Below are 6,492 nucleotides of genomic sequence, written 5' to 3' on the forward strand. Positions count from 1 at the left end.
AAAAAAAAAAAAAAAAAAAAAAAAAAAAAAATCCTTAGCAAATTTAGAGTAACAATATATTAAACATCTGCAAGTCTCCACCAAGGCAGTATTCAAACTCAAAACAAATAAAAGAAACTTAGTATTTCCTAAGTAGACTGGCATACCATATTAAAATATTAACAAGATAAAAATCTATTTCAGCTTGAAATTTCTCCTGTTTTTAAGAGTTTACCACTTATATTTCAAATGTCTGCCTATGACCACAGAGATGCTTTTAAAGAGTTTGCTTATAAAGTACTAACTGTCAAAATCCTAGGAAGTTGCCTCATTCATTCTAAAGGAGTCAGTTGCATGGGGGAAGAGGCTAACGTCTCCTCAATTATCTGAATTTAAGACTCAAAAGTGGGCACTGTTTTGGTAGATTTATTTCCTACCTACTGTTAATAAGGGCAGAATAATAAAGAAGAAAAATTAGGTTTGAAAGACTAATACCTATGAAAACATTTCATCTTTGGAAAGCACTGTATTAACAGCAATGTATCATCTAGAGATAGATCTGAAATTTCATACTTCAATCATAAAAGAACAGGTTATATATAGCAAGCCTTTTTTTTAAATGCACAATTAACCTGTCAATAAACATTGTCGAATGATTCAAAAAAAGCCCTAAAGCAGCTGCTGCTTCAAGCTTTTCAGCCCTGACACATGACTTAAAAATGTAATCTTCCAAAAATATTGTCAGGCTCACTAAATTGATCATTTATTTTTTAAAGTTCCTAACTCATATATACTTTCAGGAGAAAAAAACATTTTATTATCACCATATATACCATAAGCCAAGCTATCTCACTTTGGGCAAATTATTAAATATCTTTGTCCCCAATTTCCATCTGGAAAATTAGGATAACAACACTATCTACCTCAGAGGAATACTATAAGAACTGAGTTAATATATGCAAAGGGCTTAAAAAATGCTTGACACGTGGTAAGCACTCACATTTTAGCTTGTTACTTTAAAAATTATTTTCACAAGCTATTGTGGTTTCCATTTTTCCATTAACTTCATTAGAAAACACAACTTATCAATTATATTCTGAACTGTGGCTGTATTTCTAAGAATAAAACCTTCCCTAAGAAAAATTAGATGGTATAAATGCCTCATTATGCAGTGATGTTTCAAACTACGTATGTGATAATAACAGCAATGCCGCACATAGAATCTAAGGAGTTGAATGTTTCTAGATACAATTTATAATATTTTTTGAATTTGGGAACACAATATATTTGATTAGAAAAGTTTCCAGGAAACACATAAATGAAGACTAGACATGGATTAGGGAACACTGAAAAGTTTCACATATTCTCCAGGTCAATTCAAACTTCATATTTACTAAGAACATATTCTGATAGCAAACCCATTTCTGTGTCAGCTACCACCAGTAAGGCTTCAATAATCAGCATGTGATGAGAGATGAAACCAAGTGTGAACAACTTTCAGGTCCCATGAGTAGGCTGACTGTTGAAGCTGTCAGGTTCAATTGCATCATTCCGCATTATGCAATGCTCCAAACTGCTCCCTAATTGTTAGGAGCTTAACGTATTCAAAACCATTGTTTAGGTTAATGCCAAAATGCCCCACAATTGAGTTTTCATAAAGTAGTAGGGGGGAACTGAAGTGTAGTTAAACCATCAGTGAACACTCATGATTGGACAACAGGACTGTATAGATTAACCAACCAATTCTAAGTAAGTTTCTTAATTGGTTAATATGTTATCAATACACCTCTTACCTTTCTGGGAAAAAAAATTAAGTCTCTAGGACAAAGGCAGCTATTGAGATATGTTTGAACCTAGAAAAGACCTTAATTCACAGATGAACCTATAATGGCTAAAATTTATTTATCTATGTTAGCATGAAATTACATGCATTTTAACAGAAATTATCCATACTATTTCCAGTACAGGAAGTTTTCCTGTATGATTTCTTTTCTCACTGGTAATCAGGCTGAAATTAATAACCATTAATTCTAAAGTACTTTATGGCCTGCATTTGAACTTCATAAAATAACTGTATAGCAAATAGAACAGGTACTTAAAGCATCACAAAAATTAAAAGACCTGCCCAAGGTTATACTAGTGAATAGCAAAACTCTTGGAACCCAGAACTTTGCTGACTCAAATTTCTGCTCCTTTGTATTATATCACACAAATGGTTTTCCAAGGAGATACCTCTTAGCATAAGAAGTACATAATTGGGAAATTCATTTTTACAGTAACAATTAGTAATAAAAGAGCAGGCTAAGGAATCAGGCTGCCTTAATTCCAAACTTACAGATAAGTGATGGTCACTGTAACTGAGCCTTTTCATCATCTGATAACAAGAGATGTTACCAAGGTTATAAAAACTGATTTTGCTCAGAAAGGTAATTTCCTTAAAATTATAAGCCATTATGATATCATTTAAATCAGATGAAACTTACATTCTGACTAATTAAATATAAACACAAATATCCCCCCAAAAGTCAGTTGAATCTGCCTGAGAAACTAAACCATTTTCTCAATTAGAAGTAAAGTGTCCTTATTAAGACATCCGAAAAGAAATCGGAGACTACGTCTAACACAACTTCCCTAACATAAACACACACATACATAATAATATTGGAAAACAAAATATTAAGGTGAAAGTGTCACAGAAATCTGTAAAACTCTAGTCACTAAATAGTATTTTTAAAATACTGAAATATGGCCAGGCATGATGGCTCACGCCTGCAATCCCACCACTTTGGGAGGCCTAGGCAGGCAGATCAGCTAACGTCAGGCCAGCCTGGCCAACATGGCAAAACTCGGTCTCTACCAAAAATATAAAAATTAGTCAGGCATAATGGCGCATGCCTGTAGTCCCCGGTACTCGGGAGGCTGAGGCAGGATAATCACTTGAGCCTGACGAGGGCAGAGTTTTACAGTGAGCCGAGATAGTGCCATTGCACTCTAGCCTAGGCAACAGAGTGAGATTCCGGGGGGAAAAAAAAAAAACCACCACCACGAAATAACTGCATTTACTAAATAACACATAAATAAACCTTCGAAGTTTATTTTACTTTAAATGATGTTTCAGTCTACATCATTTTGTATAACAGTAACATGGGATAGGACAAGAAACCATGATTATCACCTGAAGATTATATCCAAAAGCAAAACTCAGCAAGTAGGATATAACAAAATGCAATTACGTTTCATTACATTAAGTCTTAAGTTCTTCTACTAAAGAAATCATCCTTCCAACAAAAGCATCTGCACTTTCCCAAAGACAGAACTGCACTGACTGTAGAACTAGAAAAGAGTAGGATTTTAAAGGTGAAATGAAAAATTAATGACACTCCTACAGAAACTAATTTATGCCTCTACTCCTGATCCAACAAGGACAGAACACATCATTAACAGTCACATGGACAGGAGTCCGCTCTTCCTGCAATGTTAAGAAACTATTACTGATATACTAGTATGTAGTAAAGTAGGCTTCCTATCAATTATTTGTGAAAGAATGATTACTCTAAAAACAAGTCTATCGAAGGAAAAAAAAAAAATATATATATATATATAAAACACTTAAGAATATCAAATAGAGGCCAGGCATGGTGGCTCACACCTGTAACCAGCACTTTGGGAAGCCAAAGGCAGGCAGATCACCTGAGGTCAGGAGATCAGCCTGACCAACATGGTGAAACCCTGTCTCTACCAAAAATACAAAAATTAGCCAGGTATGGTGGTGAGCACCTGTAATCCCAGCTACTCGGGAGGCTGAGGCAGGGGAATTGCTTGAACCCAGGAGGTGGAGGTTGCAGTGAGTCGAGATCGCACCACTGCACTCCAGCCTGGGTGACAAGAGCAAGACTCTGTCTCCAAAAAAATAATAATTAAAAAAAAAGATAAAAATAGGTTTATCTAACAGTTTTTTTATCCCCAAACTTCCCCACAGCCCCCCACAATTTTACAAGTGTCTCTTTTTCCCCCCAATTAAAAGTACAAGTCAAGTTATTCTAAGTTTTTTAACTTCTGCTAGCCATTCCCAATCTTATCTCCTTGACCACTTTCCAGAGAACAATTCTTAAGACAGTGAATAAGCCAAAGTAGAGGTCTGTTTACTTAAAATGTGTATCACAAACAGCAAAAATGACCTCGGGATTTTATCCTGCTGGCACCAATCCAATCACTAAAACCTACTACTTTTGTTAAGGGCATGGGAGAACAAAACATTATTCAAGTTTAATATTTCCATTATCTATCAATAAGTTTTTGCTTGCAATTGTGATGGTTTGCTTAATAATTGTGGTAAGACTTCTAGAATTACACTTTTTTTTGAGACAGAGTCTTGCTTTATTGCCCAGGCTGGAGTGCAGTGGCACGATCTTGGCTCACTGCAACCTCTGCCTCCCGCATTCAAGCAATTCTCCTGCCTTAGCCTCCCAAGTAGCTGGAACTACAGTGCGCCACCATGCCCGGCTAATTTTTCAACTTTTTAGTAGAGACAGGGTTTCACCATGTTGGCCAGGCTGGTCTTGAACTCCTGATCTCAGCTGATCCACCTGCCTCAGCCTCCCAAAGTGCTGGGATTACAGGCATGAGCTACTCCACCCAGGCTAGAATTACATTTTAAATATTGGAAATTTTTGTTTGCCTATTTATCTTACTGTATTGCTCTCAAATCAACTACTTAGAGCAACCCTAAATAAAACATAAGGATGTGACTATCTAACACAACTAATGTATGATTTGAAAATAAACATGGTCTATATGAGAGTTAAACAGAAATACACTTTGTCATTTTGAAAAAAAAGATTCACTTGCTGAGTGCATCCCCAATTTTAAGAGTCCTATCAATTCCACTTAAATATTTCTGTATCCTTTCCTTTGCACACTGCCTAGAAATTTTCACATTTTTCACATTCAACACCATTACTATTGTGTCTCAGGCAGCTAAACTGAAGTAGCTCAGTACTCAGTTCAACTGAGAGGTCAACGTGCCTCAGTTGCCTGTAGACTGATGGTTACTACAGCAGCACCAGATAAGCCAGGTTAAATAAGCTTCAGCTTGAAGACAGAAAGCATTTACCACTGAACAGAAAAATAGATGCAGGTATCTCAGTACATAGCATGTAAATCTAACTGGATGATCACATTTGTAAGCCGTCCTTCTGAAACATGGAGAGAGGATAAATAGTAAAGATTTTAATTGAACTGAATCCTGGATTACTTACAACTATGATGTCTTTGTTCTTCAGCTGAGTCACATGTTAAGTGGAATTTTCCCTCTAGCTATGAATTTCTCTTCACTACCACTTCCCTGATGCTCACAACCATGATGTGGCTCACAACCATGGCTCACAACCATGATGAATGAGAAGAAATGAGGATTTTTGCTTAACTCAGCCAGGAATTAACCAGAGAGTAAATAAACAGATTTTTATACACAGAAAAGAAAGATGCACATTGAAAATGTTCATGTGAGACTTTCTCCAAGGATATAAAACTATCAACAGCCTATGGTTACACTTAATTAAAAAGAGATAAAACCATTTTTAAGAACCATTCTTTCATTTATCCTTTCACCCTCTCTAACCCCAAACCCCTGTTATGGCTACCTCACTTTTATAGTGAAATGAACTACAGAAAAACTCTGCTAAAGTAATCAGATTCCTCTAACTCAAGTTGAGAGGTTCACCAAATAGTTGACTTTCATCTTCAAAGATGATACTACTAATCATGCCATTGATTTTCTGTGCCGAATTGTCTGAGGTTGATTCTAATACGTAATTTTAACAGCAACTGCTTGCACTGTGCCATTCACACACGCATCAAAAATAACCTAATGTTGTGTTTGCCAGAAAAGTGTATACCTATCCTAATCACCCACGTAATAGAAATTATGCACACATTCATAAAGCTTAAGTTGACAGCAACTTACAAACAACTACTTTAACTAGTTGTTCATTATTAGACATTTGTCCCTGTGACCATTTTCTTGACTGTTAAAAGACTACTAGAGCTGTGGAAAAATGAAAATAAAATTGTAAATAATTCCAAATAAAAATATATACTTTGGAAATCTTAAATGATTGTCTTTGGGGAAGAGAGTGTAATGTGAAGGGAGGGAGGTTACATCATTCCCCCTGCACTGTCCTATTTATAAAACTCAAGATTACAATTTTCTTATTTGACTCTTTTAAAACATCCTGGCCAGGCACGGTAGCTCACACCTGTAATCCCAACACTTTGGGAGGACAAGGTCGGTGGATTACCTGACGAGGTCAGGGGTTGAAGACCAGCCTGGCCAACATAGCAAAACCCTGTTTCTACTAAAAATACAAAAATTAGCCAGGCATGGTGGTGTGTGCCTGTAATCTCAGCTAGTTGGGAAGTTGAGGTAGGAGAATTGCTTGAACCCAGGAGGTGGAGGTGCAGTGAGCAGAGATTATGCCATTGCATTTCAGCCTGGGCAACAGAGCAAAACTG

General features: G+C 36.3%; 1 protein-coding gene across 17 annotated transcripts in view; it reads right to left on the minus strand.

Annotated features, from left to right (window-relative positions):
- MLLT10 (MLLT10 histone lysine methyltransferase DOT1L cofactor) overlaps nucleotides 1-6,492 on the minus strand; it is a 238,787-nt gene that overhangs the window by 23,508 nt on the left and 208,787 nt on the right. The gene's annotated exons all lie outside the window — the stretch shown is intronic.

This window comes from Cebus imitator, unplaced genomic scaffold, assembly GCF_001604975.1.
Source record: "Cebus imitator isolate Cc_AM_T3 unplaced genomic scaffold, Cebus_imitator-1.0 Scaffold456, whole genome shotgun sequence".
In the NCBI taxonomy this organism is placed as follows: Eukaryota; Metazoa; Chordata; class Mammalia; order Primates; family Cebidae; genus Cebus; species Cebus imitator.